Raw genomic sequence first — 11,270 nt, 5'->3', positions numbered from 1 at the left:
TCCATAGGGACTGAACCTTGTACATAATCTGAAAGTAAATCGAAATAGAACTAGGCGAAGATGTAATCTAAATCAAGGAATTTTTAAGAGAATAATTGTGAACTATTTATCCAAAACTTGTAAAATTCAAAGGTGGGAAACTAGGGTGTCAAGGATCCACTTGTAGAGATCAGGGAGATCTACACTTGATTCACGAACACAACTAGAATCAGAGTCCCATCTTTATCCGGTTGGAAGATACTTCATTAAAAACCAATCTGAACATCCTTTGATCCAGTTTTCAAGAGATGAGTGGTATGAGAATTAGAATTGATTCCATCACAAAACCATGCCCATGAGACAAAGCAAACAACAGAATTTAGCCAATCCACATCCAATCTAAGGGATGTATGAATGTTAGGAAGGATTCCATCATCCAACCATGCCCAGGAGACGATGGTAAACAACAGGGTTCCTAAATTTACAAACCCTATAATGCTAAGAACATGCTCAAAGCAATCGCAGATCCATTATAATTTAAGTCACAACAAACTATTAAAAACTGAAAGCATTCCTTAATATTAAATTATAATCAAAGGCAGCTCAACTTAAACATGAATCAAAGCATAAAAGTTAGCCCATCACACTACATGCTTCACCTCTTAGCCCTAGCTAAGAGGTTTAGCCAGACATGATCTAGCTAAAATCTCTTAAAAACATAAAAGGAAAAGGAAAAAATACACTAGAAGAAAGAGGGAGAAAACTCCCTAGCCGGCCATCTCTCTCTTCTTCTCTTCTTTGCCCGTCTTGCCTCCACAGCTGCCCCACATGTCCTTGGATGTCATTCCCTCTCTCTCGTCTCTCGTTTTATAATATTAAGAAGGTTGGTTGGTGCAGTTTACACACAAGTTATGCAGTTGCGTGTGTAATGGGTGCGAATTCTTAATTTTTCGGTGTTAGTGGGGCCAACGATCGATGTCATTAGAGAAATCCACCTCATCTATTGGATTCTTGGTGAAAAACTAGTCGGGAATGGGTACTTTTGATCGAGTTCGGTGTGGCCCACTGTATCAACTCACCTCGCCGTCTATCCTGCATTTTTTTACGATCCACATGCATACACGTGTATAGGCCAAAACATAAAAGCTAGGCGAGGGTCTTCTCCACCCCCTGAGTTGACTGAATAGGTCAGATCATCCAATGGAATGATGAGTGGGGCCCACTGTCAAAACCCAATCGGAAGCATGTTCGTCACTGGATGTTTTACGCGAGAAGGGGCAATGTTTGGATGTTTAGTGCAAAAAATAGGTGGGGCCCACTTTTGATGACATTCTCAGAGATCTACTCCGCTCATCATCTTCTTAATAACTTGTAAGCCCATGGGTCAGAGTATGAAGTAGATCTGAGCTCTAGGTGGGCCACACCATCCACCTGTGATGAGGCAATACCCACTGTTGAAGCAAACATCTCTTCTCACTTACGTGTAGGCATATGGAGTTCTTTAAATTACAAATTTGCCATCATTTTAGCCACCATCTTCTGAAGTGCGTTATATTTGAATGCACCATCCAATTTCCTTGAAATTGAGCAGGTATTCCTCATTTTTCGTGCTCTTTTCATCGGTCAAGTTTGGACCCTAATCTCTTAAGGATGACTAAGCTGCTCTTTTAATAGTTATTGTCTAATCTTACCTATCGGGTCACTTATACACTGATCCAAGGGCTGAATTTTGACACGTATGGTTAATTTATGGTCCTCAGGTCAGACATAAATTTTAAGCCGAACGGATGGTGGGAACCCTATGATCTTGCATTCCAGATGACTTTCAGGCTCATTTGAACCTAATCACTTGATCTGCTTTGATCTTTGGTGTGTGAATTCCTCGATCTTGGTCCCTTGGGGTTCGTCCCTTGCCTTGGTGACTTCCGAGTGTTTAAATCCATGTTTTTAGTACCCTTTTCAGTCCAAGCTTCCTAAATTCACCTTGTAACAAAAACACGATTAAAATAGGATGTTAAGCATTATCATGTATGTAAAGCTAGGCAATAACTGGGGTCTAATATGCAATATTTGACCCTCAATAAAGAGCTTGTTGGTTCTTTACAAACCTATGAGTTAAATTTTAAGGCCCCTAATGGTAAGTCCATAACCCTTAAGTCTTCTAAAAATATTTCTCTTGATAAAGCTAGCAATTTTGATTGTGAAAATTCTGAAGATGATATAACACTATTAGTCAAGAAGTTTTATAAAATTTTTAAAAGTAAAAAGAAAGTGGATTTTCAAAAACCTTTTGAAAAGAAAAGGACTAGATCTAAAACATGAAAATCTATTAAAGACAGCCAATGTTTCAACTGCCATGAATACGGGCATCTGGTAAACAAATTTTTAAAGAGGGACAAATCTAAAAAGAAAGGAATGTTGGCTGCATGGGATGAATCGTCTTGCTTTGAAGCCTCTTCTAAGTCAGAAGATTCTGAACCCAAGTCTATTAATGAGGTTAAAGTCTTAATGACTTTAGCCAAAGTCACTTACTCAGACAGTTGTGATTCAACTTATGATGAAAATATAAGAGTGACCCTGAAAATGATGAGGATTTACAAGATGCCTATGATGCCCTATACAGGGAAAGTTGTAAGAGAGTTGTAAAACAAAAACTTCAAAAAGAAAAGTTTTTAAATTTAAAAGAAAATTTTGATAACTTAGTTTTAGAAAAATCGCATTTTTCTGATCGTTTTGAAAAAGCTAAGTGTAATTTAGATTTTAAAACATCCCAAGTTGAAAACCTTAAATCAGAAAATGAAAAACTAAAACTAGAATTCTCTTCTCTCTTGAGTTTGAAGGATAATTGGAGGTATGCCTAGGGTGATCCTAAAGTAGAAAGATTGCTAACCGGATCAAGGAAATGTGGCAATAGATCTGGTTTGGGCTATGATAAGAATACACCTCTTAAAAGTAAGTCCACTTCACCTAAGTTTGTTAAAGGGGAGTCCTCTAACTCAAAAGGGAAAAGTCTAAATCAAAATAGTTTCAAAAATCTTAAAACTTTTCAGGCTATAAAACCTAAAAGCAACCATATCAATTATAAAAATCAGAATCATAACCCCTTAGTTGAGAAAATTGTAGATTTACTCAAGGAGCTTCTAAAATCTAACTCGAATGGTAGAATATACAACAACTACAAGAATAGAAAAACCAACTATGCTTCAAAATCTAAAACTGTAATGAAATGGGTCCCTAAGGTTACTTGTCTGGTTGCCCACACTGCTTTCAAGGCTTCGAGTCAATCAAAGTGGTACCTAGACAGTGGTTGTTCTAGACACATGACAGGTGACAAAGATCTGTTCACCAATCTTAAAGATATGGGTAATGGCTCAATCACATTCGGTGATGGTAGCAACTGCAGGAATATTGGCCAAGGTACAGTTCAACTCTTTAATTTTCCTCCATTTGAGAATGTTTTGTTTGTAGAGGACCTTAAGCATTTCTCAAATTTGTGATAATAAATATAGCGTCAAATTTACCAACCAAGGGTGTGAGATTTCTAATGAGAACGGTTCTGTGATATTAACTAGTTGCAGAACATCTGAGAACTGCTATATAGTCAGTGATTCAAGCTCATATAAGTTATCATGTTACATGGTCCAAACCAATAAGACCGAACTATGGCATAAACGCCTAGGACATGTACACTACCATAATCTTTATAGACTGAACAAAGGTGAAGTAATAAGAGGTCTACCTAAGTTAAAGAAAATGGATAAAATTTGTGGCGAATGTCAGATTGGAAAACAAACTAAGACTGCTCACAAGAAAGTGAACTCTAATGCCACATCCAAACCTTCTGAACTCCTCCACATGGATCTCATTGGACTGACTAGAACGGAGAGTCGAGGTGGTAAGAAATATATTATGGTAATAGTGGATGATTTTACTAGGTATACATGGGTAGTTTTCATGAGAGAGAAATCTGAAACTCTCGATGAAGTGAAAATGGTACTCAAGCATATCCAAACTGAGAAGGAATCACGTGTCTCTAAAATCTGTAGTGATCATGGTTCTGAATTTAACAATAATGATTTTGAAAAGTTCTGTAGCGATCATGATATATCACATGAATTTTTTGCTCCTAAAACACCTCAACAGAATGGGGTTGTTGAGAGAAAAAATCATGTGCTTCAAGAAATGGCTAATGTGACGTTAAACAGCATGAAACTTCCTAAAAATCTTTGGACTAAAGCAGTGAACATGGCTTGTTATATTTATAACCATGTTCATACTAGAAAGTCAAATAATAAGATTGCATATGAACTATGGTTCGATAAGAAACCAACAGTCAAACACTTTCGAGTTATCAGTTCCTGAGGAAATTGCATTAGCTCGCATAACATCTTACTCGGTATCTCTAAAGAGATTATGTTACCTAGCGAATGAGTTGCCTTCAGAGGTCATGTTGGCTAGTTAAATTATATGCATTCTTTGGTATATTTTAGGCACGGATAACCTGTGTTTAGGTAATAGGTTATGTGGCATGACCTTCTTCTATACTGATTTTACATTTATGCTCTGTCTGATCTGTGTCATATGGCAATGTTTCTACAGTTTGGGACTTGGATTGTCTGAGAAACTTTAAATGACCTCTTTGACAACTGCTGTAGGTCAAAATGAAAATTCACGCATCCATATAGGTAGTTTTGTTTCACTTTTGTACTTAGGATATAAGTGTTGAGCATGTGTTACATGATCTCGCTATTACTAGATTTTCTGTTAGCATGTGCTACTAGACTGTTTGGTTCATACCAATAGTCCACCATTTTTTCCCACTTATATGGTCTGATGGAACTATTAGATAACCCTAGGCATCACTTATCTCTACTTATTTCAGATTATTAGTCATTTATTTATTATTATCATTTCAGAATGGGCATCCTGAGTATGTGGTATTAGGCAATGTCTTTCCTTGTTGTGACTCAAGATCTACAACAAAATAAGTTGGGTCTTCTCGGGTTACATGAGGGTAGAGCACAAGGAAACAGTTTAGAGAGAAATTTATAGGGAAGGCCTGGTGTTGTCCCATGCAACTGGAAATGAAGACAAGGTAAATAAGCTTCAACGTAGTTAGTTATTGGATGTCCTGTTTCCATCTTGCTATTAAGCTCCTTATTTTCAGATTGTGTTTTTCATAGTTCGTATTTTGCAAATTCAAAAAAAAAAAAAAAACACTTTGTATTTTTCTCTTCAATTAATTCTCCTTTTTGGGTTGCCTCTTCCCGAACACAATTCCATTCTCTTTAAGTGCTTTGAGATGGTCTCATTCGTCCTATTCTTCAACTAAGCAACATAAAAATGTGTCTCGGTATGTGGGTATATTGTCTATTGTCATGCATGCAGACATTTCTAAATATGAGGTTTCTTTGATTGTATGCCTGCTCGAAGTTGAGATGGTATTAGATGGTATTAAATTTCATGTGATAGCCTTTGGTAATGCCGAACTTTGTTTTATTCAATTTTACCTGGTTCATGTAATTTTTTTTCCAGCATCATCATCTTTCACACCTTCATTTGATGGTTCTCATTTGCTTGTGCTAATTTTCATAGCTTTGAAGATCTTCTGCTTGTTTAGAGGTGCATGTTCATATTTGAATTTTGAACTATCACTTGTTTTTCTATAATAGTTCAATGCTTTTTTAGTGCGGTTTGACATTCTAGATTCCAATGACAAGCAAATGAGAAAATAAAGAAAATAAAATCATTCCTTCCATTTTTGTGACATGCTACTAGTAGTATGGACTATTGTTTCCCAAAGAGTGAAGTAACATGGCAAAAGATTCGGGTGTGGGAATGAGGAATTGCATGTTACAAATGTTATCAAGCTGGAGTGGGTGATTCCACTTGGAAACTGGAGTGGGTGTGTTAGACCAAAGCATGATTTAAAGCGGGATCATCACCTAGTTAGAAGGATCATGCAACTAAGGTATGGGCTGATTGTATTCTTGCCTTAAACTCTTCAGTCTGGTGAATCCGCTGGAAGGCATGGGTTTGTATCTAGTACAATAAAGTCTAGGAAACAATTTAAGAGGAAATAGAAAGAGAAGGGCGATAACTTTGTGTAAGTGCTATGGTTTGTATCCTCCTTTGGTTGTCAAATTTTGTGGTGACAAAAACACAATTTGTGTCTTGTGTAGCATGTTGTGTTATATGTTCAAGACACTGCATCAATTTGCTTCAAGTCAAGAACAAAGAACTACTTCAATCCATGCCAGTATAAGCTACATCAAAAGAAGTGACCTTGTTCAAAGACTCAATGTATACAATTAAAGATGAAGTGTAATTCAAGCTCTAGAAGATCTCAAGTTCAATGCTACATCAAGTACAGAGATCTCAAGCTTTACAATCTTCAAAGGTCAACTATCATCTGAAGAACTGAAGTCTCAATGTTCATACCTCACTTCCAAGGTATGATTGACCTTAGATTGACCTTAGGGTAGGTCGTTCTGGATACATAATTCAAATTGAATCTATTTACATGTAATTGGTCTGTTCTAAGACTAGTCCTGAACCCTGTTCGACTAGTCCTAGCACTGGCTTGACCAGTCCAAGAAATTTCAGGACCAGTCCTAAGTTGTTGCAATTTTTTAAAATTTTTTGGTTGAGCTACGACTAGTCTTAGAGACTGTTCGACCGGTCGTAGGAACAATGTCGACTCCAACCTAGACTAGTTGTGGAGATACGACTCAAACTACAACAACCATTTTTGGTGTCTCATGACCGTTCTTAGGGTGTTCACGACCAGTCGTGGAACGGTCTGATCTGATTGCGCTTAAAATTTCAAAAATACGTTTCATCTACAACTACTTAAAATTTCAAAAATTCGTTTCATCTATGACCAGTCATGGAGTACTTAGGACCAGTCATAGACTTGATTTCTGCAACTATAAATAGACGACGAATTTCAAAGTTTGATAATCCAATTCAAGTAAAATCAAGTTATCACTCTGAGATAAGTTTATGTTCATTTTTAAGCTACATTGTGCTTATTTAATATTCTCTTTTGTTAGCTTTATTAATTTGATTTGTTTCTACATTCCAATCTGAATTGAAGAGATGAATTGTTGTATTCCTTCTTCTTGGAATCAAAATCAAATATAGCTAGCCCATCTGATTTAATTTAAAATTAATTAGAACTTAGAACCTTATCAAAGTGAGTATTGGATATTGAACTTCGACATTCGAACTTCTACTCTGATTGGTTCTTCCGAGCTGCTTCAAACAAAAGGAGAAATCCAGGTATTTTACATTATTGTAATTTACATTCTTTTTGGTTTCTTTTGGGATTCGCCAAAAAAATCACATTGTGTTGGTTATCTGAGGAGAGCCAGAAAATTTAGAAAGAGGAGTTTTTGAATTGTGTAAGCCCATTGAAAGACACAATTGTGAAGGTTTTAGGTAAACTTGTGAAACTTATTTTGATAGTGAACGCTGATATCCCCTGTGTGAGGATATTAAGAGTGGAGTAGCAAGCTGTGTGGCTGTTTTGTGGATGTGTGATTTATTTTTCCTATCTTTTATCATTCAAATTTGGGGAATGTATGTGTGGATGTGAATGTTGAAATATTTACATTTCAAGCACAGTGGGGAATGTTGTAATAATTTAGATTTAAATTCTTGTAATTTATTTCAATTCCTTGCTATTTATTCATTCCTTTTCAGTTTGAGTTTTTGATACAAAGAACGTTTTAGAAATAAGGTTGTCCTGCCATAAACCCTTGGTTTTTATGGTGTAAGGTTGTCCTTAAAACAACATTTGTATTAACCTCTCAATACTTGTTTATTGAGATAGCTTTTCATTTTAGCATTGTGAATTAATTTCCTTTATTTAGCTATCTTATTATTAAATTCTCTTGTAATTATTTTAAATTTGGCATCCCCCTCCCCCCAGGACATATAGCTTGGCTTTTTCAAGTGGTATCAGACCCTAATAGCTCGTTTTTAATTCTTTACTCTTAGATTCATTTCCTAAGCTAACGATTTAAGCTATATATAAGTTGTCAAATTTTTATAGCCTTTCAGTCACAAGGCCTCCACCATTTGACGGCTCCAACTATGCCTATTGAAAACCTAGGATGAGGATTTTCCTCAAATCAATGGATGAGAGTGTGTGGCAAGCCACAGTGACTGAATGGACCCCTCCTACCATGGAAGTAACTGGTGTCAATGGTTCAAAATCAATAAAAATTTCACCGTATTTTTCATGGACCACTCTTCAGAAAAATGAGAGTAGTGCCAATACAAAAACACTAAATGCAATCACTTGTACACTAACACCGGATGAATTCAAAAGAATTATATCCTGTGATACTGCAAAGCAAGCTTGGGATATTTTAGACATGACACATGAGGGTACAACAATTGTCAAGAAATCTAAAGTTCAACTCCTCATAACCAATTTTGAGGAAATACATATGGAAGAAAATGAAAGTTTATGTGGGGTCTTGGCGATAAAATCCCAGAAAGTAAAGTGTGTGTAAAGATACTACGCTCACTTCCTGAACGGTTCAATTCTAAGGTAACCGTGATCCAGGAACTTCGTGATACAGACAATATGAGGGTAGAAGAACTAGTTGGGTCTTTACAAACCTATGAATTAAATTTTAAAGCTCCTAAAGGCAAATTTATTGCTCTTAAATCTTCTAAATGTATTTCTCAAGAAAATTCTGATTTAGAAAATTCTGAAGACGATATGGTGCTTTAGCAAAAAAAAATTTTACAAGATTTTCAAAAGTAAAAAGAGGGTTGATTTTTAAAAATCAAATGATAAGAAAAGATCTAAAACTAAAACCTGAAAATCTTTAAAAGATAGTCAATGTTACAACTGCCAAGAATATGGGCATTTAGCAAACAAGTGTCCTAAAAAGGACAAACCCAAAAAGAAGAGTATGTTGGCTACTTGGGATGAATCTTCTGATTCTGAAGCCTCTCTGAATCAGAAGATTCTGAAATTGAGTCGGGCAATGAAGTTAAAACCCTTATGACTCTAGCCAAATTCACTTTTTCAGATAACGATGATTCAACAAGTGAAAAAAATCTGAATAGTGATTGTGAAAATGAAGATGATCTTCAAGATGCTTACAATGCCTTATATAAGGTAAGTTGTAAAATTGCTGTCAAACTTAAACTTCAAAAAGAAAAGTTTTTAAAACTTAAAGAAAATTTTGAGTCTCTTGTTTTAGAAAAATTCCATATTTCAGATTGTTTTGAAAAGTCTAAAAGTGATTTAGAATTTAAAACCTCCCTGATTGAAAAACTTAAATTTGAAAATGATAAACTTAAGCTTGAAAACTCTTCACTTTTGAGTTTAAAGGATACATGGAGGTATGCCCAAGGAGATTCAAAGTTTGAAAAACTTCTATCTGGATCTAGAAAATGTGGCGACAGATCCGGGTTGGGCTATGATAAGAATATACCTTCTAAACAGAAGAATACTCCTCCTAAATTTGTGAAAGGAGAAACCTCTAACTCAAAAGGGAAAAGTATTAATCAAAGTCTTTCTAAAAATGCTAAAACTTTTTAAAAACCTAAAAGCAATTATGTCAACTATAAAACTCAAAACCAAAACCCTTTAGCTGAAAAAATAGTTGATTTGCTTAAGGAGCTCTTAAAATCTAACTCAGTAGGTCATTCTTACAACAACAGACAGAAAAAGACCAACTATACTCCTAAACCCAAAACAATTATGAAATGGGTTCCTAAGGTTACTTGCTTGGTTGCCCACACTGCTTTCAAAGCTACAAGTGATTCAAAGTGGTACCTTGATAGTGGGTGCTCCAGGCATATGATAAGCGACAAGGCTTTATTCACCAATCTTAAAGATATGACTGATGGGTCAGTCACATTTGGTGATGGTAGCAACTGCAAGATTATTGGCCAAGGTACGGTTCAACTCTATAACCTCCCCTTATTTAAGAATGTTTTATATGTTGAGGGGCTAAAACACAACCTGTTAAGCATATCTCAAATATGTGATAACAATCATAGCATGAAATTTTCTAATAAAGATTTTGAAATCTTAAACAAAAAAGGGTTATGTAATATTAACTGGTCGCAGGACTTCTGAAAACTGCTATATTAGCAATGGTGGCTCATCTAATCAATCATGCTACATAGTCCATACCGATGAAACAGAATTATGGCATAAACGTCTTGGACATGTACACTACCATAATTTATATAGATTGAGCAAGAGAGAACTAATAAGAGGTCTACCTAAATTACAAAAAGTAGACAAAATATGTGGTGAATGCCAGATTGGAAAACAAACAAGGAGCTCTCACAAAAAGGTGAACTCCAATGTCACATCAAGACCACTCGAGCTTCTCTATATGGATCTTATAGGACTAACCAGGACAGAGAGTCGAGGTGGCAAAAAATACATACTGGTAATCGTGGATGATTATACCAGATTCACTTAGGTAGCTTTTTTAATAGATAAATCAGAAACCCTTGATGAAATAAAAAGAGTTCTCAAATAAATCCAAATTGAAAAAGGTTCTCAAGTTTGTAAGATCCATAGTAATCATGAATCTGAGTTCGAGAATAGCAGTTTTGAGAAATTTTGTAGCAATCAGGGAATATCGCATGAATTCTCTGCGCCTAAAACACCACAACAAAATGGAATTGTGGAGAGGAAAAATAGAGTGCTTAAGAAATGAAAAATGTAATGTTAAATAGTATGAAGCTCCCTAAAAACCTTTGGGCTAAAGCCGCAAATACTGCTTGTTATATAATTAACTGGGTTTATACAAGTAAGTCAAATAAAAAAACTATTTATGAAATGTGGTTCGATAAGAAGCCTACTATCAAATACTTTCGAGTTTTTGGCAGCAAGTGTTATATTTTACGTGATCGTGAAAATCTAGAAAAGTTTGACACTAAAAGTGATGAAGCGATCTTTTTAGGATATTCTTTAAACAGTCGCGCATATCGCGTACTGAACAGGAGGACTGGTGTGATTCAAGAATCTATTAATGTGGTCATAAATATCACTTGAATAAACCTGCCCCAAGTTCAGATAATGATAAAGTTCTTTTAATCGATAAACCAGATACTTCATCAAATCAAACTAATATTGAATAGAGGACTGTTAAAGATCATCCAACTACTCAAATTCTTGAAAACCCTCTCACTGGTGTGCGCACTCGTAGACAACTAGAAGATATATGTAATTACGTGTGCTTTACATCCCAAATAGAACCGGCTAACATAAAAGAAGCACTTATTGATGAGAACTGGATAGT

At 35.5% G+C, this 11,270-nt stretch overlaps 1 long non-coding RNA gene across 1 annotated transcript; it reads left to right on the top strand.

Annotated features, from left to right (window-relative positions):
* The first annotated feature begins 4,670 nt into the window (after window positions 1-4,670).
* On the top strand, window positions 4,671-6,085 carry LOC131256391 (uncharacterized). Its single transcript, XR_009176785.1, has 2 exons — window positions 4,671-5,074; window positions 5,804-6,085. It is a non-coding gene; the product is annotated as an uncharacterized LOC131256391 (long non-coding RNA).
* The last annotated feature ends 5,185 nt before the right edge of the window (window positions 6,086-11,270 follow it).

The sequence above is a fragment of the Magnolia sinica genome, chromosome 9, assembly GCF_029962835.1.
Source record: "Magnolia sinica isolate HGM2019 chromosome 9, MsV1, whole genome shotgun sequence".
Lineage (NCBI taxonomy): Eukaryota > Viridiplantae > Streptophyta > Magnoliopsida > Magnoliales > Magnoliaceae > Magnolia > Magnolia sinica.
This window is presented reverse-complemented; position numbering and strand designations above follow the sequence as displayed.